This window comes from Pelobates fuscus, chromosome 2 (assembly GCF_036172605.1).
Source record: "Pelobates fuscus isolate aPelFus1 chromosome 2, aPelFus1.pri, whole genome shotgun sequence".
Taxonomy (NCBI): domain Eukaryota; kingdom Metazoa; phylum Chordata; class Amphibia; order Anura; family Pelobatidae; genus Pelobates; species Pelobates fuscus.
The window spans coordinates 445,888,926-445,914,329 of record NC_086318.1 but is presented as its reverse complement, the minus strand read 5'-3'; the positions used below and the strand labels follow the sequence as shown (position 1 = coordinate 445,914,329).

The window sequence follows — 25,404 nt, the reverse complement described above, 5'->3', positions numbered from 1 at the left end:
CACCTCTCGGTAGGCGAACAGGAGATGGGGTAAGAACCGCTCCCAGTTCTTCTGAGTGGCTACGAACGTGCGGATCATTTGTTTTAAGGACCCATTAAACCGTTCGCAGAGGCCATTGGACTGGGGGTGGTATGGGGAATTAAGGATAGGTCGGACCCCGCATACTTTCCAAAGCTGTTGCGTGACCTCGGCCGTGAATTGGGTACCCTGATCTGAAATGATCTCCCGGGGGATCCCCATACGGGTAAAGATACGCATGAGGGCGTCTACTATGGTCTCTGCGTGTACATTCGTTAGGGCTACTGCTTCGGGGTATCTAGTGGCATAATCTACCACGGTCAATATGTATTTCTTACCAGACGGGCTTTTTTGTCTCAGTGGTCCGATAATGTCTACCGCTACTCGGCTAAAGGGTTCTTCAATAATGGGCAGGGTGTGTAGTTTGGCCTTGTATCGGTCCCCCCGCTTTCCCACTCTCTGACAGGTATCGCAAGTATTACAGTATTGCTTAATATCCTGGGATATCCCTGGCCAGAAGAAGTTCTGTAGCAGCCGATGTTTGGTTCGGCTGATCCCTAGGTGTCCAGACAGGGGAATGTCGTGGGCGATTCGCATTAACTCTTGTCGATACTTTCGAGGCACAATTAACTGTTTAATGGGTACAGGAATTGACCCGGCTACTACTTTTTCTGCATACCGGTATAATAACCCCTTATCCCAAGCATATCTCTCCCCCTCTCTGCCAGTCTGGTCTTTATCTATCCTGTCCTTGTAAACCTGTAGGGACGGGTCCAGGGCGACCTCGCTACCAAATTCTAATGGGGCAGCCCAGGGTAATACAGTGTGATCAGGGGGGTTTGTGCTTACCTGAGCCTCAGAGTCAAGGTGGGGTGCCGTGGTGCGAGCCTGTTGGCGGGTGACGACCGGGTAAGCTTCCTGTGGAGGAGGCCGGGTAACAAACGCGGAAGTTAGCTCCCCCAAATCGTTCCCCAAAATCACATCGGCAGGTAGGTCCTGCATCATCCCCACTTCAATTTGTCCTGCCCCCGCTCCCCAGTCCAAATGTAGTTTAGCAGTGGGTACCTTGTATATAGCTCCCCCTGCCACTCGAACTGCAATGCACTCCCCAGTGAGATGGTTCGGGGCCACTAAATGGTTCCGTACCAGAGTGATGGTGGCCCCAGAATCTCTTAACCCCTCCAGCCGCTTGCCCTCCACATGGACCACTTGTCGGTGGCCCTGGCGGTTGTCTGAGGCCGCCTGGACCGGGTTTACCTCATGGAGGGTGCCCAAGGGTTCTGCTATTTGGGTAGAGGTGAAAGGTTGAGCCCAGGGCCTGCCCTGATAGCAGTGTACCGCGGCTCGGGGGGTGGTTGGTGGTCGTTGAGGGGTCCAGGCTGGTCTGGCCCGGTTTTGGGGACAGTCTCGTTGCATGTGACCCAGCTGGTTACATGCATGGCACCGGACAGATGCCCGGTTGTTGTACCGGGGGGTTTGAGGCTGGTAGGTCCCCCCTGGTCGGGGCGGATTTACTGGGGTAAGCTGGGGAACAGCTGGCGTAGATTGCACTCTACTGGAGACATGCTGTTCCCGTCGGGAGTCCTGATGCTCATCTGCTAGTTGAGCGGCCTCATGCAGAGTACGGGGCTTACGTTCTCTTACCCAGATCTGTAACTGTGGAGACAAACGTCGGTAGAACTGCTCCAGCATCATCAATTGCTTGATCTCTTGGGCCGTGACGGCTTTGGCTGCCTCAAGCCACCCGTCAGCTGCCCGTTGTAGGCGGTGTGCAAATTCTGCATGTGAGTCTTTTTCTGATTTGGGTAATTCCCGGAACTGTGTTCGGTATGCTTCAGGTGTAAGGGCATACCGTGCGAGCAAGGTTTGTTTTACCTTTTGATAGTCCCTGATATCCTCTGCCGGTATAGCTCGGTAGGCATCTGCTGCGCGGCCGGATAGGTTACCCGCTAGCACTCGTACTTGTTCTTCAGTGCTAATGGCATGTAGCTGGCACAAAAGTTCAAAGTTCTGTAAATAGCCATCAATGTCCCCCTCGGTATCATTAAATGCTTTGAATACCTGGTACGGTATTTTAGCTTTCGCTGGCGGGGTGGGGGCCGCTGTTGCGCTTCCCTGCGCTGATCGCTGCATAAAGAGAGCCTGTACATCGTTGTACACCTGGTCTGCTTTCTGTGCTGCCATGGCTGGTGAGAATAGAGCCATCCTGGCCCTATATTCTCTGGTAAACTCAGTTTCTTCCCCCTCCCTTGGAGGTGCTGCAGCAGCTGCGACTCTGTCTCCTTCCATGAGTTCTGCGATTAGGATAGCCTTTGTTTTGTTGCTTGCTATCCTCCCTCTCGCTTCCAGTAACTCTTTTAGCGTGTCCCGTTTCAAGAGGGTATAATCTGTTTCCATTCAGTCCTTTTTAATTCCTGCTGAATGCCTCTTGCTGTGTAGTACGATCCCGTCGCTTGCCACCAATTGTAGCGGAGTAGAGGTACGATCCAAGGTAGCTCCGCTGGTAGACAGGAACAGCACTCCAATATAGGTATCAAACGGGTAGCGTGGTTACAATCCCTTCCCTCCAAGAACTAGACGACACATAGCTTGGAGGTCAACTGTCAGCTTTATTCACACAATTTCTTTTATGGCTTTTTCCCATGCAAGGGAGGCAACTCAAAACAACCAATCACCTCACAATCACCTCCCCTCCCTCTCCTCCCCTTAGATTAGCAGGTAAATTAATTAGAGGGAACCGAGTTTTCCCCAGTTTCTGAAGTACCCCTAAATACGGGGGGTACAAGGATAAACGAGGGGTCCCCTGGTAGGTCTGCTCTGGGTGAGTAACATATTCAAATTTCACCCAGATCAGACCAGGGGTTCGGGAGTTACAGGTATTTAAAGATTTGACCGACTGCAGGGACACAGTAGCCGAAAACGGCTCCATAGATTCTGGCCCTGTAGTCGGTCTACTTCACTGCATGGAAAGTGCCGAACTGCTCAGCCATCCGACCCCAATCTTTGGTTCGGATGAATCCCCTAGACTGGGGAATGCAAACTACCGAACGGCGGGCCGTTCGGCAGTTTGGATCATACACTTTGGGGATCCTGGAGGTCTGAGCGGTGTCTGGGTAGTCGAGCGTCCGATTTTAGTTCCAGACGCTCGACGACCAAACACCGCTGTTCGGCAGTTAAGATGGCCGCCGCCACGTGGAGATTAGGCGAACGGCGGCCACCCACGGACCCAATAACGGTATGTGCACATTTTCTTCCTTAACACGCTGGTACAGTATACAGGATGCATGGACATATAGGGTAGGGACAAATAACAAGGTAAATACGAGTTTCTGGTGGCTGCTTCTGCCACACCCCTTAACTAACAATCCCAGGAGCGAGCGTGTACACACAATCACTGCATGAGTACAGCAAATTCGTCTTCACCCCTTAACTAACAATCCCAGGAGCGAGCGTGTACACACAGTCACTGCATGAGTACAGCAAATTCGTCTTCACCCCTTAACTAAGAATCCCAGGAGCGAGCGTGTACACACAGTCACTGCATGAGTACAGCAAATTCTGCTTCACCCCTTAACTAACAATCCCAGGAGCGAGCGTGTACACACAGTCACTGCATGAGTACAGCAAATTCGTCTTCACCCCTTAACCAACAATCCCAGGAGCGAGCGTGTACACACAGTCACTGCATGAGTACAGCAAATTCATCTTCACCCCTTAACAAACAATCCCAGGAGCGAGCGTGTACACACAGTCACTGCATGAGTACAGCAAATTCATCTTCACCCCTTAACTAACAATCCCAGGAGCGAGCGTGTACACACAGTCACTGTATGAGTACAGCAAATTCGTCTTCACCCCTTAACCAACAATCCCAGGAGCGAGCGTGTACACACAGTCACTGCATGAGTACAGCAAATTCTGCTTTACCCCTTAACTAACAATCCCAGGAGCGAGCGTGTACACACAGTCACTGCACGAGTACAGCAAATTCGTCTTCACCCCTTAACTAACAATCCCAGGAGCGAGCGTGTACACACAGTCACTGCATGAGTACAGCAAATTCGTCTTCACCGCTTAACTAACAATCCCAGGAGCGAGCGTGTACACACAGTCACTGCATGAGTACAGCAAATTCGTCTTCACCCCATAACTAACAATCCCAGGAGCGAGCGTGTACACACAGTCACTGCATGAGTACAGCAAATTCGTCTTCACCCCTTAACAAACAATCCCAGGAGCGAGCGTGTACACACAGTCACTGCATGAGTACAGCAAATTCATCTTCACCCCTTAACTAACAATCCCAGGAGCGAGCGTGTACACACAGTCACTGCATGAGTACAGCAAATTCTGCTTCACCCCTTAACTAACAATCCCAGGAGCGAGCGTGTACACACAGTCACTGCACGAGTACAGCAAATTCGTCTTCACCCCTTAACTAACAATCCCAGGAGCGAGCGTGTACACACAGTCACTGCATGAGTACAGCAAATTCGTCTTCACCCCTTAACTAACAATCCCAGGAGCGAGCGTGTACACACAGTCACTGAATGAGTACAGCAAATTCGTCTTCACCCCATAACTAACAATCCCAGGAGCGAGCGTGTACACACAGTCACTGCATGAGTACAGCAAATTCGTCTTCACCCCATAACTAACAATCCCAGGAGCGAGCGTGTACACACAGTCACTGCATGAGTACAGCAAATTCGTCTTCACCCCTTAACTAACAATCCCAGGAGCGAGCGTGTACACACAGTCACTGCATGAGTACAGCAAATTCGTCTTCACCCCTTAACTAACAATCCCAGGAGCGAGCGTGTACACACAGTCACTGCATGAGTACAGTAAATTTGTCTTCACCCCTTAACTAACAATCCCAGGAGCGAGCGTGTACACACAGTCACTGCATGAATACAGCAAATTCTGCTTCACCCCTTAACTAACAATCCCAGGAGCGAGCGTGTACACACAATCACTGCATGAGTACAGCAAATTCGTCTTCACCCCTTAACTAACAATCCCAGGAGCGAGCGTGTACACACAATCACTGCATGAGTACAGCAAATTCGTCTTCACCCCTTAACTAACAATCCCAGGAGCGAGCGTGTACACAGTCACTGCATGAGTACAGCAAATTCGTCTTCACCCCTTAACTAAGAATCCCAGGAGCGAGCGTGTACACACAGTCACTGCATGAGTACAGCAAATTCTGCTTCACCCCTTAACTAACAATCCCAGGAGCGAGCGTGTACACACAGTCACTGCATGAGTACAGCAAATTCGTCTTCACCCCTTAACTAACAATCCCAGGAGCGAGCGTGTACACACAGTCACTGTATGAGTACAGCAAATTCGTCTTCACCCCTTAACTAACAATCCCAGGAGCGAGCGTGTACACACAGTCACTGCATGAGTACAGCAAATTCGTCTTCACCCCTTAACTAACAATCCCAGGAGCGAGCGTGTACACACAGTCACTGTATGAGTACAGCAAATTCGTCTTCACCCCTTAACTAACAATCCCAGGAGCGAGCGTGTACACACAGTCACTGCACGAGTACAGCAAATTCGTCTTCACCCCATAACTAACAATCCCAGGAGCGAGCGTGTACACACAATCACTGCATGAGTACAGCAAATTCTGCTTCATGCTTTAACTAACAGTTCCGGGTCAAGCATGTACACACATATCTATACATATATCATTTTATTTATCGAATTGTGTGCTAAGCACTGGCCCTATACATATAAATCTCATACCTGTAAGAGGACAGGCACCTTTATATATAGATAAAAACGTTATGAAATACTCATAGCGACTCAGTTGGAATTTCACTGAAGAGATATACAGAGACAAAAAACAGTCCTTACTTTTTCTCTGTCATCTTCATATACCTGACACTTCTAGACACACGGAGGAGCCGTCGCTGACTAGAAGCGTCAATACCGCTAGCCGTCGCTGACTAGAAGCGTCAATACCGCTAGCCGTCGCTGACTAGAAGCGTCAATACCGCTAGCCGTCGCTGACTAGAAGCGTCAATACCGCTAGCCGTCGCTGACTAGAAGCGTCAATACCGCTAGCCGTCGCTGACTAGAAGCGTCAATACCGCTAGCCGTCGCTGACTAGAAGCGTCAATACCGCTAGCCGTCGCTGACTAGAAGCGTCAATACCGCTAGCCGTCGCTGACTAGAAGCGTCAATACCGCTAGCCGTCGCTGACTAGAAGCGTCAATACCGCTAGCCGTCGCTGACTAGAAGCGTCAATACCGCTAGCCGTCGCTGACTAGAAGCGTCAATACCGCTAGCCGTCGCTGACTAGAAGCGTCAATACCGCTAGCCGTCGCTGACTAGAAGCGCCATTACCGCTAGCCGTCGCTGACTAGAAGCGCCAATACCGCTAGCCGTCGCTGACTAGAAGCGTCAATACCGCTAGCCGTCGCTGACTAGAAGCGTCAATACCGCTAGCCGTCGCTGACTAGAAGCGTCAATACCGCTAGCCGTCGCTGACTAGAAGCGTCAATACCGCTAGCCGTCGCTGTCTAGAAGCGTCAATACCGCTAGCCGTCGCTGACTAGAAGCGTCAATACCGCTAGCCGTCGCTGACTAGAAGCGTCAATACCGCTAGCCGTCGCTGACTAGAAGCGTCAATACCGCTAGCCGTCGCTGACTAGAAGCGTCAATACCGCTAGCCGTCGCTGACTAGAAGCGTCAATACCGCTAGCCGTCGCTGACTAGAAGCGTCAATACCGCTAGCCGTCGCTGACTAGAAGCGCCATTACCGCTAGCCGTCGCTGACTAGAAGCGCCAATACCGCTAGCCGTCGCTGACTAGAAGCGTCAATACCGCTAGCCGTCGCTGACTAGAAGCGTCAATACCGCTAGCCGTCGCTGACTAGAAGCGTCAATACCGCTAGCCGTCGCTGACTAGAAGCGTCAATACCGCTAGCCGTCGCTGACTAGAAGCGTCAATACCGCTAGCCGTCGCTGACTAGAAGCGTCAATACCGCTAGCCGTCGCTGTCTAGAAGCGTCAATACCGCTAGCCGTCGCTGTCTAGAAGCGTCAATACCGCTAGCCGTCGCTGTCTAGAAGCGTCAATACCGCTAGCCGTCGCTGTCTAGAAGCGTCAATACCGCTAGCCGTCGCTGTCTAGAAGCGTCAATACCGCTAGCCGTCGCTGTCTAGAAGCGTCAATACCGCTAGCCGTCGCTGTCTAGAAGCGTCAATACCGCTAGCCGTCGCTGTCTAGAAGCGTCAATACCGCTAGCCGTCGCTGTCTAGAAGCGTCAATACCGCTAGCCGTCGCTGTCTAGAAGCGTCAATACCGCTAGCCGTCGCTGTCTAGAAGCGTCAATACCGCTAGCCGTCGCTGTCTAGAAGCGTCAATACCGCTAGCCGTCGCTGTCTAGAAGCGTCAATACCGCTAGCCGTCGCTGTCTAGAAGCGTCAATACCGCTAGCCGTCGCTGTCTAGAAGCGTCAATACCGCTAGCCGTCGCTGTCTAGAAGCGTCAATACCGCTAGCCGTCGCTGTCTAGAAGCGTCAATACCGCTAGCCGTCGCTGTCTAGAAGCGTCAATACAGCTAGCCGTCGCTGTCTAGAAGCGTCAATACAGCTAGCCGTCGCTGTCTAGAAGCGTCAATACCCCCAGATGGCTGCAGGGAATTGGCTTTATCTATAGAAGATCACGCCGTCTCGTGAGATGCTCCAGAGACCTCAATGCTGTAATCGTGCGCTTGTATGAGAGGTCAGAAGTAACTCTGATCCCTGGCGCTTCAGTTGAAGAGGACCTACCCGGTGAAGAAGCTGGCAACAGGCTCAGGTAAGTAAAGTTCTACCTGCCTCCTTCTGGCCACAGGACCCCCAGTGACGATGTCACCGTTGGGGGTGTTTGGAAATTCTGCAGACGTGACAGTGCCGCTTTAAGGCCAAAACAGCCAAACTGCAAACAGTCTCCAAGTCAGCTGTGCTTCTAAATTGGCTACTTTGATCTTGAATGTGAAATTCACTTGTGTAGAGACTGGGTGAGCGTAGGGGAGGGAATTCCACAGGAATGGTGCAGCCCTCGAGAAGTCTTGAATGCGAGCATCAGAGGTGGGAGTGCGAACAGAGAATAGAAGCAGGTCTTCGGCAGAGCGTAAGGGCCTAGACGGGACATCCTTGTCTATTAGGGAGAACAGATAGATGGGAGCAGCATTATGTAGAGATTTGAAAGCAAGAACCAGAATTTTAAATTGAGTCCTATATTTTACCGGAAGCCAATGCATGGACTGACAGAAAGGTGAGGCGTGGGAGGTGCGGGCGGACAGGAAGATGAGCTTCACCGCCGCGTTCATTATACCAATGGGGCAAGTTGGGAACGCGTAAGACCATGAGAAGCAGAGTGCAGTAGTCAAGGCGAGAGAGGACAGTGGCATGGACCAGCACCACAGTAAAACCTTTATATTATACTCAAACTGACTGCCTAGAAATGTCATTAAAAGAGATGGGCTATGCCGATGTTGACAATACGTGGTCTGGTGGCATTGACCATACATCTTAATGTAGCACACGTGAGACTCTTACCAGATGATGTCTATTTGCTGAAGATCACTTCAGATTTTTCCATTTTGCTTTACCTCTGGGACTGTGCATTAACAATATGCTAAAACCCTACAAACTAACTGAGATGCTTTAAAATGCAGTATTTTTTGCAGGTTGTAATCATTATATGCCATGTCTCCCCGCTGTAAACCTAAATTCCCTATCAGCGTATGTATACAGCTTACTGACAGCACTGCCTTAGCTGAACAGCAGGAAGCCAAAGACAGGCACCCAGGCAGACAGTCCCTGGCTCCCTCATTCCTGCAAACTGTATTGAAATCTTTACTGGGGTAATTATAATGCAGAAAGGGAAGCACATTAAAAAAAAAAGAATGAAATTATAACAAGCACTAAGAATAGCTCACTTTAGTTCCATGATTGTGCAGAGTGTAAGAGATTGCACCAGCGGATCCTAGTGATGCTACTATTTGTCCTGCTCACCGCCTGGAACTGTTTTGGGTCAGAACTTTACACATGCTGCGTTTGGGGAATTCCCCATGGATCTGGGTGCCTTATTTTTACAGAATGGGCGCTGGGATCAGACCTATCTGGGGATATGCAATATGTGGAGGTTTGAGGATATTTTCTTGGGTTTTTTCAGGCTGTTCTCTATTGCGCTCGCTGTATCTGGGAGATAATTAGTTTAAGGGCTAACTCAATGTCCTCCCAGACACAGAAGCGCCTTACTGTACAGTCAATGGAGACCCCATGCTAGGGGTCTGGGTATATAATCCTGTGCTTTCTCAATGAATGTTGTAGTTTTTACCCTTCATCAAGTCTTAACTGATGTTTTGGTAAGAGAGCTATAAACACTATTCTCCTTGTGGGACTTGGGAGACTTTCCACAGAGGTACCACCCGTGGTACAAGAACTCCGTTACAATATCTTTGTGTAAAGTTTTGTTAACACACTTTTTGTGACAATGCATCAGATGAATGATAAGAGGCAATGTGTTCTTCAACCTGGTGTGTCTCGCTGCTGATTGGTTCGCAAGCCAGTTTGCTACCACCATTGCAGAATTCTAGTGGGACAGATCCTAACAACACCTGGACCTTAAGGACTGATTTGAAAACATCCGATCTACATTATTTGCACAGGCCTCCACAAGGGAAGTATTGTGATATACCTAGTACGACTGATGTAGTAAATCTAACAAGTCACATGATTGAGAACAGACTGAAAAGTGTGCTAAAGGGAAATGCTCACAATGTGTTGTAGGGAAACGTTGTAACCTCAGCTCTGTGTGGAAGATGAGACAGCACTCATCTAGAAGTAATTAACTGCAATGTCTAAAGCAGCCAGCAGTTTGTAATGCAAATAGGAGCAACTGCCTAGGATTAGAAAATGTTTTTTGAAATGCTAGGGAGACTTAACAAAAACAATTAAATAAATAGTGCACTCTGGGGCTGGACTGTCCCTCATCATATAAACAATACTGTAGTTACTCTTCTCTGAGCATAATTACCCATAATTTGAAAATCAGCATCCAAGAGTCCGTAAGGGTTTTCTTACTGTCAAAATTACTCACACTACGGCTCCTTCTACTGCCAGGCTCTCTCCCGGCTCCTTCTACTGCCAGGCTCTCTCCCGGCTCCTTCTACTGCCAGGCTCTCTCCCGGCTCCTTCTACTGCCAGGCTCTCTCCCGGCTCCTTCTACTGCCAGGCTATCTCCCGGCTCCTTCTACTGCCAGGCTATCTCCCGGCTCCTTCTACTGCCAGGCTATCTCCCGGCTCCTTCTACTGCCAGGCTATCTCCCGGCTCCTTCTACTGCCAGGCTATCTCCCGGCTCCTTCTACTGCCAGGCTATCTCCCGGCTCCTTCTACTGCCAGGCTATCTCCCGGCTCCTTCTACTGCCAGGCTATCTCCCGGCTCCTTCTACTGCCAGGCTATCTCCCGGCTCCTTCTACTGCCAGGCTATCTCCCGGCTCCTTCTACTGCCAGGCTATCTCCCGGCTCCTTCTACTGCCAGGCTATCTCCCGGCTCCTTCTACTGCCAGGCTATCTCCCGGCTCCTTCTACTGCCAGGCTATCTCCCGGCTCCTTCTACTGCCAGGCTATCTCCCGGCTCCTTCTACTGCCAGGCTATCTCCCGGCTCCTTCTACTGTCAGGCTATCTCCCGGCTCCTTCTACTGTCAGGCTATCTCCCGGCTCCTTCTACTGTCAGGCTATCTCCCGGCTCCTTCTACTGTCAGGCTATCTCCCGGCTCCTTCTACTGTCAGGCTATCTCCCGGCTCCTTCTACTGTCAGGCTATCTCCCGGCTCCTTCTACTGTCAGGCTATCTCCCGGCTCCTTCTACTGTCAGGCTATCTCCCGGCTCCTTCTACTGTCAGGCTATCTCCCGGCTCCTTCTACTGTCAGGCTATCTCCCGGCTCCTTCTACTGCCAGGCTATCTCACGGCTCCTTCTACTGCCAGGCTAACTCACGGCTCCTTCTACTGCCAGGCTAACTCACGGCTCCTTCTACTGCCAGGCTAACTCACGGCTCCTTCTACTGCCAGGCTAACTCACGGCTCCTTCTACTGCCAGGCTAACTCACGGCTCCTTCTACTGCCAGGCTAACTCACGGCTCCTTCTACTGCCAGGCTAACTCACGGCTCCTTCTACTGCCAGGCTAACTCACGGCTCCTTCTACTGCCAGGCTAACTCACGGCTCCTTCTACTGCCAGGCTAACTCACGGCTCCTTCTACTGCCAGGCTAACTCACGGCTCCTTCTACTGCCAGGCTAACTCACGGCTCCTTCTACTGCCAGGCTAACTCACGGCTCCTTCTACTGCCAGGCTAACTCACGGCTCCTTCTACTGCCAGGCTAACTCACGGCTCCTTCTACTGCCAGGCTAACTCACGGCTCCTTCTACTGCCAGGCTAACTCACGGCTCCTTCTACTGCCAGGCTAACTCACGGCTCCTTCTACTGCCAGGCTAACTCACGGCTCCTTCTACTGCCAGGCTAACTCACGGCTCCTTCTACTGCCAGGCTAACTCACGGCTCCTTCTACTGCCAGGCTAACTCACGGCTCCTTCTACTGCCAGGCTAACTCACGGCTCCTTCTACTGCCAGGCTAACTCACGGCTCCTTCTACTGCCAGGCTAACTCACGGCTCCTTCTACTGCCAGGCTAACTCACGGCTCCTTCTACTGCCAGGCTAACTCACGGCTCCTTCTACTGCCAGGCTAACTCACGGCTCCTTCTACTGCCAGGCTAACTCACGGCTCCTTCTACTGCCAGGCTAACTCACGGCTCCTTCTACTGCCAGGCTAACTCACGGCTCCTTCTACTGCCAGGCTAACTCACGGCTCCTTCTACTGCCAGGCTAACTCACGGCTCCTTCTACTGCCAGGCTAACTCACGGCTCCTTCTACTGCCAGGCTAACTCACGGCTCCTTCTACTGCCAGGCTAACTCACGGCTCCTTCTACTGCCAGGCTAACTCACGGCTCCTTCTACTGCCAGGCTAACTCACGGCTCCTTCTACTGCCAGGCTAACTCACGGCTCCTTCTACTGCCAGGCTAACTCACGGCTCCTTCTACTGCCAGGCTAACTCACGGCTCCTTCTACTGCCAGGCTAACTCACGGCTCCTTCTACTGCCAGGCTAACTCACGGCTCCTTCTACTGCCAGGCTAACTCACGGCTCCTTCTACTGCCAGGCTAACTCACGGCTCCTTCTACTGCCAGGCTAACTCACGGTTCCTTCTACTGCCAGGCTAACTCACGGTTCCTTCTACGGTCAGGCTAACTCACGGCTCCTTCTACTGCCAGGCTAACTCACGGCTCCTTCTACTGCCAGGCTAACTCACGGTTCCTTCTACTGTCAGGCTAACTCACGGTTCCTTCTACTGTCAGGCTAACTCACGGTTCCTTCTACTGTCAGGCTAACTCACGGTTCCGTTACGGTTCTTTCTACTGTCAGGCTAACTCACGTTTCCGTTACGAGAACCATCCGGCCCATCTAGTCTGCCCAATTTTGTAAATACTTTCATTAGTCCCTGGCCTTATCTTATAGTTAGGATAGCCTTATGCCTATCCCACGCATGCTTAAACTCCTTTACTGTGTTAACCTCTACCACTTCAGCTGGAAGGCTATTCCATGCATCCACTACCCTCTCAGTAAAGTAATACTTCCTGATATTATTTTTAAACCTTTGTCCCTCTAATTTAAGACTGTCCTCTTGTTGTGTTGTGTTTTTCTTAAATAATAATACATAAATAATGTAGATACAGTGAGGTAAAAAAGTATTTGATCCCCTGCTGATTTTGAACGTTTGTCCACTGACAAACAAATTATCAGTCTATAATTTTAATGGTTGGTGTATTTTAACAGTGAGAGACAGAACAACAAAAATTAAATCCAGAAAAACGAATGTCAAAAAAGTAATACATTGATTTGCATGTCAATGAGTAAAATAAGTATTTGATCCCCTATCAATCAGCAAGATTTCTGGCTCCCAGGTGTCTTTTATACAAGCAACGATCTGAGATTAGGAGTACTCTCTTAAAGTGAGTGCTCCTAATCTCAGCTCGTTACCTGTATAAAAGACACCTGTCCATAGAAGCAATCAATCAGATTACAAACTCTTCTTCATTTTTGCCAAGACCAAAGAGCTGTCCAAAGATGTCAGGGACAAGATTACAGACCTACACAAGGCTGGAATGGGCTACAAGACCATCGTCAAGCAGCTTGGTGTAATTATTCTCAAATGGAAGAACCACAAAATAACTTTCGGTCTCCCTCGGTTTGGTGCTCCATGCAAGATCTCGCCTCATGGAGTTTCAAGGATCATGAAAACGGTGAGGAACCAGCCCAGAACTACACGATCTCAAGGCAGCTGGGACCATAGTCACGAAAAAATTAGTAACACACTACGCCGTGAAGGACTGAATTCCTGCAGCACCCGCAAGGTCCCCCCCGCTCAAGAAAGCACATATACAAGCCAGTCTGAAGTTTGCCAATGAACATCTGAATGATTCAGAGTAGAACTGGGTGAAAGTGTTGTAATTAGATGAGACCAAAATCCAGCTCTTTGGCATCAACTCAATTCGCCGTGCTTGGGGGAGGAGGAATGCTGCCCATGACCCCAAGAACACCATCCCCACCGTCAAACATGGAGGTGGAAACATTATGCTTTGGGGTGTTTTTTCTGCTAAGGGGACAGGACAACTACACCGCAAAGGGACGATGGATGGGGCCATGTATCATCAAATCTTGGGTGAGAACCTCTTTCCCTCAGCCAGGGCATTGAAAATTGGTCGTGGATGGGTATTCCAGCATGACAATGACCCAAAACACACAGCCAAGGCAACAAAGGAGTGGCTCAAGAAGAAGCACATTAAGATCCTGGAGTGGCCTAGCTAGACTCCAGACCTTAATCCCATAGAAAATCTGTGGAGGAAGCTAAAGGTTCGAGTTGCCAAACGTCAGCTTCGAAACCTTAATGACTTGGAGAGGGTCTGCAAAGAGGAGTGGGACAAAATCCCTATTGAGATGTGTGCACATCTGGTGGCCAACTACAAGAAACGTCTGACCTCTGATTGCTAACGTTGAAGGGATCAAATACTTTTTTCACTCATTGACATGCAAATCAATTTATAACTTTTTTGACATGCGTTTTTCTCGATTTTTTTGTTTGTTTTGTTACTCTGTCTCATTGTTAAAATACACCTACCATTAAAATTATAGACCGATCATTTCTTTGTCAGTGGGTAAACGTTTAAAATCAGCAGGGGATCAAATACTTTCCCCCCTCACGGTAGATAGATAGATAGATAGATAGGGGGATAAGGTGCTGGATAGATTACATTTTACACCCAACTGATGAATGGCTTCAATGTCCCTTTAAATAATCCCTTTCTGTTTACCTTTAACGCATGTGAAATATCTGCTTATCACTGTCAGTATGCAATGGTTCCAGGTTTTGGCACATTATTTCTATATTATACACAGATAAATTTAGTGAAATAATGCAATCTCCATGAGGTGCAAAGTTTATCTGATTAATGAAGCAGGGTGGACGGTACCAGGGTACATTAAACAGAGACTTGTGGTGAATTGAGAACTGAGCGTCAAACACAGCCTCTGTCACTGTGATCCATAATGTCGAGGCATGAGTTATAAAAAATACAATGTTTGGGAACTCTGAAACAAGACAAATTCTAACTTGCACTGTAATCACGCAGCACCTTTCCATTGCTGTGTTTTTCCCTATCCAGCGTCCAGGCTTGGCAGATAGTACATATCACATATCCATTATATATTCAACAGCAGACATAGGAATCAGGGACAGAGATACCTGATCTGGGAGCAGCTGGGTACCAGTTTGTAAGATTATTATCCCACCTAGGACACGTTTCATAGCCAGTTAGGGAAGGGGTACAGCCACTCGCTGCTATGTCATATATTCCCAAAGCTGGTAACCCGTTGAGCCATGCGTTATCAGTAAGAATGATGTAAATAAGCTCTTCCCAATTCAGGGACAGTGGGATTACATTTTCCCCATATAAAGCAGGGCAGATGGAAAAAGCCAGGAAAGCAGGTGGCTCTGCCTAGGAGATCCCCCAGTCCCCGGATCCCACACTGTGATGCTGGAGGGTCTGATTTATTATTTATATATGGTTATTTATAGGACAATAATACACATGGCAATCAGCATACTGTATGGTTATGGACACAGCTCCAAGAAAGCGAGGTCCAGTGGGAGGAAACGACTGATAGCAAAGTACAGGCCTGCAGGCCCATTCAAGGCAAGGTTCTGTGGCCTGCTATTACAGGGGCATTTACTAATTAGATGTCAAGGAGGGGAACTGCTAACTACAATCAATGCAATCTATACCAGGGTACTCCAAACTCTGGCACTCCAGATGTTGTTGAACTACAACTCCCATGATTCTCTGGCTATCTTCTTAATTCAAAGAATCAAGGGAGTTGTAGTTCAGCAATATGTGGAGAGCCAGAGTTTGGAGAACTCTAATCTATACATCTGTTTGAGCAGCTCACCCCAAACTAACAGACTGGAGAAAAAATGCCCCACAGAGCTGACAATCTACCTCAAGCAGAACACAATATCGTAAAGTGCTGCGGAATTAGTTGGCGCTATATAAATACCAAGAATAATAATGCTGCCATCAGGAAAAGACACCACAAAACAGCATAGTTATAAAGGAGAAGGACAAAAAGGGGAAATAGAAAAAGTGAATAGATAAATAATGTTATTGAAAAAGTAAGACACGAAAGATTGTTTTATCACAATTTTGGAGTTAAACTTTACATAAGCTACCAAGCAGTAAAAGGTTACTTTCCACCATAACCCAATGAGTGCAGAGGGATAATATTGTACACATATAATAGAGCCAGATAAGAGATGGGTGCAGACAGCTCATACAGCGGTAGTTTGACAGGAGATACAGAAAGAGGGGTACAGACCGGTAATACAGGGGTTCTGGTGGGCAGATTATAGAGGGGAGCAGGTTGATGGAGGAGTAAAGCCAGCCAATGGAAGGGTTTAGGTTGACAGTGAAGGTATAGCCAGCCAGTAGAGGATGCAGTGGGGGTGCAGCCCATTATTAGAGGGGTTCAGGGTGACAGTGGGGGTGCAGCCCATTATTAGAGGGGTTCAGGGTGACAGTGGGGGTGCAGCCCATTATTAGAGGGGTTCAGGGTGACAGTGGGGGTGCAGCCCATTATTAGAGGGGTTCAGGGTGACAGTGGGGGTGCAGCCCATTATTAGAGGGGTTCAGGGTGACAGTGGGGGTGCAGCCCATTATTAGAGGGGTTCAGGGTGACAGTGGGGGTGCAGCCCATTATTAGAGGGGTTCAGGGTGACAGTGGGGGTGCAGCCCATTATTAGAGGGGTTCAGGGTGACAGTGGGGGTGCAGCCCATTATTAGAGGGGTTCAGGGTGACAGTGGGGGTGCAGCCCATTATTAGAGGGGTTCAGGGTGACAGTGGGGGTGCAGCCCATTATTAGAGGGGTTCAGGGTGACAGTGGGGGTGCAGACTATTATTAGAGGGGTTCAGGGTGACAGTGGGGGTGCAGACTATTATTAGAGGGGTTCAGGGAGACAGTGGGGGTGCAGCCCATTATTAGAGGGGTGCAGCCCATTATTAGAGGGGTTCAGGGTGACAGTGGGGGTGCAGCCCATTATTAGAGGGGTTCAGGGTGACAGTGGGGGTGCAGACCATTATTAGAGGGGTTCAGGGAGACAGTGGGGGTGCAGTCCATTATTAGAGGGTTCAGGGTGACAGTGGGGGTGCAGCCCATTATTAGAGGGGTTCAGGGTGACAGTGGGGGTGCAGCCCATTATTAGAGGGGTTCAGGGTGACAGTGGGGGTGCAGCCCATTATTAGAGGGGTTCAGGGTGACAGTGGGGGTGCAGTCCATTATTAGAGGGTTCAGGGTGACAGTGGGGGTGCAGCCCATTATTAGAGGGGTTCAGGGTGACAGTGGGGGTGCAGCCCATTATTAGAGGGGTTCAGGGTGACAGTGGGGGTGCAGCCCATTATTAGAGGGGTTCAGGGTGACAGTGGGGGTGCAGCCCATTATTAGAGGGGTTCAGGGTGACAGTGGGGGTGCAGCCCATTATTAGAGGGGTTCAGGGTGACAGTGGGGGTGCAGACTATTATTAGAGGGGTTCAGGGTGACAGTGGGGGTGCAGACTATTATTAGAGGGGTTCAGGGAGACAGTGGGGGTGCAGCCCATTATTAGAGGGGTGCAGCCCATTATTAGAGGGGTTCAGGGTGACAGTGGGGGTGCAGCCCATTATTAGAGGGGTTCAGGGTGACAGTGGGGGTGCAGCCCATTATTAGAGGGGTTCAGGGAGACAGTGGGGGTGCAGTCCATTATTAGAGGGTTCAGGGTGACAGTGGGGGTGCAGCCCATTATTAGAGGGGTTCAGGGTGACAGTGGGGGTGCAGCCCATTATTAGAGGGGTTCAGGGTGACAGTGGGGGTGCAGCCTATTATTAGAGGGGTTCAGGGAGACAGTGGGGGTGCAGTCCATTATTAGAGGGGTTCAGGGTGACAGTGGGGGTGCAGCCCATTATTAGAGGGGTTCAGGGTGACAGTGGGGGTGCAGCCTATTATTAGAGGGGTTCAGGGTGACAGTGGGGGTGCAGCCCATTATTAGAGGGGTTCAGGGAGACAGTGGGGGTGCAGCCCATTATTAGAGGGGTTCAGGGTGACAGTGGGGGTGCAGCCCATTATTAGAGGGGTTCAGGGTGACAGTGGGGGTGCAGCCCATTATTAGAGGGGTTCAGGGTGACAGTGGGGGTGCAGCCCATTATTAGAGGGGTTCAGGGTGACAGTATTAGGGGTGCAGCCCATTATTAGAGGGGTTCAGGGTGACAGTGGGGGTGCAGCCCATTATTAGAGGGGTTCAGGGTGACAGTGGGGGTGCAGCCCATTATTAGAGGGGTTCAGGGTGACAGTGGGGGTGCAGCCCATTATTAGAGGGGTTCAGGGTGACAGTGGGGGTGCAGCCCATTATTAGAGGGGTTCAGGGTGACAGTATTAGGGGTGCAGCCCATTATTAGAGGGGTTCAGGGTGACAGTATTAGGGGTGCAGCCCATTATTAGAGGGGTTCAGGGTGACAGTATTGGGGGTGTCAGTATTAGGGGGGTGACTCACTGTGAGTGTCCGCTGATAGGGCCCGTACTCCGCTCCCCGGTGTCGCAGCTCCCGGTGTCACTGGACCCGGAGTGTCCCCAACCCGGTCGGCGCACAGCACAATGCAGGTGGGAGGCGCAGCCTGTGACGTCAGCCGAACGCCACGCCCATAGCCTCTGCAGCCCGCACGCTGGGAGGATCCAAAGGGCGACGTTACGTCAGAAGCTGCTTCGTGCGCGCTCCCGCGACTGCCAGGCATAAACATTCAATAACTTTATCGACAGCATAACAAACAACACAGGAAATGAATAACTTTATCAATAACATTTCAAATAACACAGGAACACATTCTCCTCAACATTCTGTATCACTTCCACAGCATCTCCGAACACCCCACCTGTAACCCCAAACCCAACCAGGAGCATCCCAGAGCTCCCCAGCATTATCACAGAGCTCCCCACAGTATCCCAGAGCTCCCCAGCATTATCACAGAGCTCCCCACAGCATCCCAGAGCTCCCCAGCATTATCACAGAGCTCCCCACAGTATCCCAGAGCTCCCCAGCATTATCGCAGAGCTCCCCACAGTATCCCAGAGCTCCCCAGCATTATCACAGAGCTCCCCATAGTATCCCAGAGCTCCCCAGCATTATCACAGAGCTCCCCACAGCATCCCAGAGCTCCCCAGCATTATCACAGAGCTCCCCACAGTATCCCAGAGCTCCCCAGCATTATCACAGAGCTCCCCACAGTATCCCAGAGCTCCCCAGCATTATCACAGAGCTCCCCACAGCATCCCAGAGCTCCCCAGCATTATCACAGAGCTCCCCACAGTATCCCAGAGCTCCCCAGCATTATCACAGAGCTCCCCACAGCATCCCAGAGCTCCCCAGCATTATCACAGAGCTCCCCACAGTATCCCAGAGCTCCCCAGCATTATCACAGAGCTCCCCACAGTATCCCAGAGCTCCCCAGCATTATCACATAGCTCCTCACAGTATCCCAGAGCTCCCCAGCATTATCACATAGCTCCTCATCAACACAGCTCCCCAGCATTATCCCAGAGCTCGCCAGCATTATCACAGAGCTCCCCACAGTATCCCAGAGCTCCTCATCAACACAGCTCCCCAGCATTATCCCAGAGCTCCCCACAGTATCCCAGAGCTCCCCAGCATTATCACAGAGCTCCTCATCAACACAGCTCCCCAGCATTATCACAGAGCTCCCCACAGTATCCCAGAGCTCCTCATCAACACAGCTCCCCAGCATTATCCCAGAGCTCGCCAGCATTATCCCAGAGCTCCCCACAGTATCCCAGAGCTCCCCACAGTATCCCAGATCTCCCCAGCATTATCCAAGAGCTCCCCGCAGTATCCTAGATCTCCCCAGCATTATCCCAGAGCTCCCCACAGTATCCCAGATCTCCCCAGCATTATCCCAAGGCTCCCCACAGTATCCCAGAGCTCCCCACAGTATGCCAGAGCTCACCAGGAGCCTCCCAGAGCTCCCAGTATTATCACAGAGCTCCCCAGGAGCATCCCAGAGCTCCCCAGCATTATCCCAGAGCTCCCCAGCCCCAACACAGAGCTCCTCAGCATTATCACAGAGCTCCCCAGCATTATCCCAGAGCTCTCCAGGAGCATCCCAGAGCTCCCCATCAACACAGCTCCCAGCATTATCACAGATCTCCCCAGCCCCAACACAGAGCTCCCCAGGAGTATCCCAGAGCTCCCCATCAACACAGCTCCCCAGCATTATCACAGAGCTCCCATCAGTATCCCAGAGCTCCACAGCCCCAACACAGAGCTCCCAGCATTATCCCAGAGCTCCCCAGGAGCATCCCAGAGCTCCCCACAGAAATTCTGGCCGGGGTTTGAAGGGGAGGGCTTGCAAAGGCTGCAGACAAGAGATCTCTAGCTTTTACAAACTGTTTGTAGATAAAGCCCTATTGAAAAATTGCATCATTAAATGCCTGCAAGTTTTCATTGGGAATATATGTACTGCATAGTGATGTGTTAATTTGAGCAGTTGAGTGTCCCTTTAAATATGTGACTTGTTGTAGTGACAAGTACGGAGTTGTAATACCGACACAATAATGTGATTTTTACCGTGATAATGACAGAGACAATCATACCGTGTACACATACATTGTCAGAAGTTCACTAAAGAGTCAATTCAAAGTGAATTTCAGATTTTCGGATTCTATTCAGATAATCTCTGTACTGGAAAAAAGTCTTCAGATCAGCTTATTGTCAGTTTGTCTTATTCTGTAATCTAATTCTAACTAAAACATAAAACAATATAGGGACGTTGTATATTTCCTATGCAGACATTTCTAGACACTGGGCGGAGCTCCCCCAGCTCCTGGCGCTTCTGAAGAGGACCGGCTGGAAGACGATGGCGGCCCCCCGGTATCTCACTGATTATATTACTCCATTGCCACTTGCCCTTATTTATATTTAGTATATTTTCTTCCTTGTGATCTCAATGTCTGGTTGCAGCCATTTTGTTCTCTGCCGTGATGTCTGCTGTTTGTATTGGCCGAGACTGATTTCACTGATGGATTGTGGGTAAATGTGATTGGTAACTGAACAGAACCTTGCTTTAAGCTCCGCCCTGTGCCAGGTTTTGTCCCTGTGATTCTGGGTTTCCTGATACATTGTATGAAAACCAGATTCAGACACCAGGAGCGAAAGAGAAGGAGATTAGATCATCTTTACTTATGGTGATAGACGCTTTAATTAGCTTCAAGTAAGATTTTAGTGAATTAGTTTTACATGAGTGTCACTCGCACACTGTATCACTCACACACTGTATCATCACTCACACACTGTATCACCACTCACACACTGAGCACCACTCGCACACTGTATCACTCACACACTGAGCACCACTCACACACTGTATCACCACTCGCACACTGTATCACTCACACACTGAGCACCACTCACACACTGTATCACCACTCACACACTGTATCACCACTCACATACTGAGCACCACTCACACACTGAGCACCACTCACACACTGTATCACTCACACACTGAGCACCACTCACACACTGTATCACCACTCACACACTGTATCACCACTCACACACTGTATCACTCACACACTGTATCACTCACACACTGTATCACCACTCACACACTAAGCACCACTCACACACTGTATCACTCACACACTGAGCACCACTCACACACTGTATCACTCACACACTGTATCACCACTCACACACTGAGCACCACTCACACACTGAGCACCACTCACACACTGAGCACCACTCACACACTGTATCACTCACACACTGAGCACCACTCACACACTGTATCACCACTCACACACTGAGCACCACTCGCACACTGTATCACTCACACACTGAGCACCACTCACACACTGTATCACCACTCACACACTGAGCACCACTCACATACTGAGCACCACTCGCACACTGTATCACTCACACACTGAGCACCACTCACACACTGTATCACTCACACACTGTATCACCACTCACACACTGTATCACCACTCACATACTGAGCACCACTCACACACTGAGCACCACTCACACACTGTATCACTCACACACTGAGCACCACTCACACACTGTATCACCACTCACATACTGAGCATCACTCACACACTGTATCACCACTCACACACTGTATCACCACTCACACACTGTATCACTCACACACTGAGCACCACTCACACACTGTATCACTCACACACTGTATCACTCACACACTGTATCACTCACACACTGTATCACTCACACACTGAGCACCACTCACACACTGAGCACCACTCACACACTGTATCACCACTCACACACTGAGCACCACTCACGCACTGTATCACTCACACACTGAGCACCACTCACACACTGAGCACCACTCACACACTGTATCACTCACACACTGAGCACCACTCACACACTGTATCACTCACACACTGAGCACCACTCGCACACTGTATCACTCACACACTGAGCACCAATCAAACACTTTATCACTCGCACACTGTATCACCACTCACACACTGAGCACCACTCGCACACTGTATCACCACTCACACACTGAGCACCACTCGCACACTGTATCACTCACACACTGAGCACCACTAGCACACTGTATCACTCACACACTGAGCACCACTCACACACTGTATCACTCACACACTGAGCACCACTCACACACTGTATCACTCACACACTGAGCACCACTCACACACTGTATCACTCACACACTGAGCATCACTCACACACTGAGCACCAATCAAACACTTTATCACTCGCACACTGTATCACCACTCACACACTGTATCACTCACACACTGAGCACCACTCGCACACTGTATCACTCACACACTGAGCACCACTCACACACTGAGCACCACTCGCACACTGAGCACCACTCGCACACTGTATCACTCACACACTGAGCACCACTCACACACTGTATCACTCACACACTGAGCACCACTCACACACTGTATCACTCACACACTGAGCACCACTCACACACTGTATCACTCACACACTGAATCACTCACACACTGAATCACTCACACACTGAATCACTCACACACTGAGCACCACTCACACACTGAGCACCACTCACACACTATATCACTCACACACTGAGCACCACTCGCACACTGTATCACTCACACACTGAGCACCAATCAAACACTTTATCACTCGCACACTGTATCACCACTCACACACTGTATCACTCACACACTGAGCACCACTCGCACACTGTATCACTCACACACTGAGCACCACTCACACACTGAGCACCACTCGCACACTGAGCACCACTCGCACACTGAGCACCACTCGCACACTGTATCACTCGCACACTGAGCACCACTCACACACTGTATCACTCACACACTGAGCACCACTCACACACTGTATCACTCACACACTGAGCACCACTCACACACTGAGCACCACTCACACACTGTATCACTCACACACTGAGCACCACTCACACACTGAGCACCACTCACACACTGAGCACCACTCGCACACTGTATCACTCACACACTGAGCACCAATCAAACACTTTATCACTCGCACACTGTATCACTCACACACTGAGCACCACTCGCACACTGTATCACTCACACACTGAGCACCACTCACACACTGAGCACCACTCGCACACTGTATCACTCACACACACTGTATCACTCACACACTGAGCACCACTCACACACTGTATCACTCACACACTGAGCACCACTCACACACTGAGCACCACTCACACACTGAGCACCACTCACACACTGTATCACTCACACACTGAGCACCACTCGCACACTGTATCACTCACACACTGAGCACCACTCGCACACTGTATCACTCACACACTGAGCACCAATCAAACACTTTATCACTCGCACACTGTATCACCACTCACACACTGTATCACTCACACACTGAGCACCACTCGCACACTGTATCACTCACATACTGAGCACCACTCACACACTGTATCACTCACACACTGTATCACCACTCACACACTGAGCACCACTCACACACTGTATCACTCACACACTGTATCACCACTCACACACTGAGCACCACTCACACACTGTATCACTCACACACTGTATCACTCACACACTGAGCACCACTCGCACACTGTATCACTCACACACTGAGCACCACTCACACACTGTATCACTCACACACTGAGCACCAATCAAACACTTTATCACTCGCACACTGTATCACCACTCACACACTGTATCACCACTCACACACTGAGCACCACTCACACACTGAGCACCACTCACACACTGTATCACCACTCAAACACTTTATAACCACTCACACACTGTATCATTCGCACACTGTATCACCACTCACACACTGAGTACCACTCACACACTGAGTACCACTCACACACTGTATCACTCACACACTGAGTACCACTCACACACTGTATCACTCACACACTGTATCACTCACACACTGAGCACCACTCGCACACTGTATCACTCACACACTGAGCACCACTCACACACTGTATCACCACTCACACACTGTATCACCACTCACACACTGAGCACCACTCACACACTGAGTACCACTCACACACACTGAGCACCACTCACACACTGTATCACCACTCACACACTGAATCACTCACACACTGTATCACTCACACACTGAGCACCACTCACACACTGTATCACTCACACACTGAGCACCACTCACACACTGTATCACTCACACACTGAGCACCACTCACACACTGTATCACTCACACACTGAGCACCACTCATACACTGTATCACTCACACACTGTACCACTCACACACTGTATCACCACTAAAACACTTTATAACCACTCACACACTGAGCACCACTCACACACTGTATCACCACTCAAACACTTTATAACCACTCACACACTGTATCACTCGCACACTGTATCATCACTCACACACTGAGTACTACTCACACACTGAGTACCACTCACACACTGTATCACTCACAAACTGAGTACCACTCACACACTGTATCACTCACACACTGAGCATCACTCACACACTGTATCACTCACACACTGAGCACCACTCACACACTGTATCACCACTCACACACTGTATCACCACTCACACACTGAGCACCACTCACACACTGAGTACCACTCACACACACTGAGCACCACTCACACACTGAATCACTCACACACTGTATCACTCACACACTGAGCACCACTCACACACTGTATCACTCACACACTGAGCACCACTCACACACTGTATCACTCACACACTGAGCACCACTCACACACTGAGCACCACTCACACACTGTATCATTCACACACTGAGCACCACTCATACATTGTGACAATCAGAACATTCTCATTCTCACTCACTGAGTACACACTCAGTCCATGCACGCGCTTTATTCCGCCTGTGGCCCAGACGGGAGCGCGCACTATCAGTGTATCGGGAGCGCGCACTATCAGTGTATCTGGAGCGCGCACGTACAGCAAGGAGGAGGCTGTCCGGTGAGGGTGAGTGGGGACTGGAGGGCAATCACATGGAGACAGGGTCACTCCAATACTGAGTATCACTCACCTACAGACTGTGTCTATCATACTGAGTATCACTCACCTACAGACTGTGTCTATCATACTGAGTATCACTCTCCTACAGACTGTGT

General features: G+C 50.0%; 1 protein-coding gene across 4 annotated transcripts in view; it reads right to left on the bottom strand.

Annotated features, from left to right (window-relative positions):
* Nucleotides 1-18,374, bottom strand: part of TMEM63B (transmembrane protein 63B) — a 76,853-nt gene extending 58,479 nt beyond the window's left edge. For all 4 annotated transcript variants that reach the window (XM_063444144.1, XM_063444148.1, XM_063444147.1 and 1 more), the window contains exon 1: nucleotides 18,228-18,374. The gene's annotated coding sequence lies outside the window, so the exon portion shown is untranslated. The remainder of the gene's footprint in view (nucleotides 1-18,227) is intronic.
* Between the last annotated feature and the right edge of the window lie 7,030 nt (nucleotides 18,375-25,404).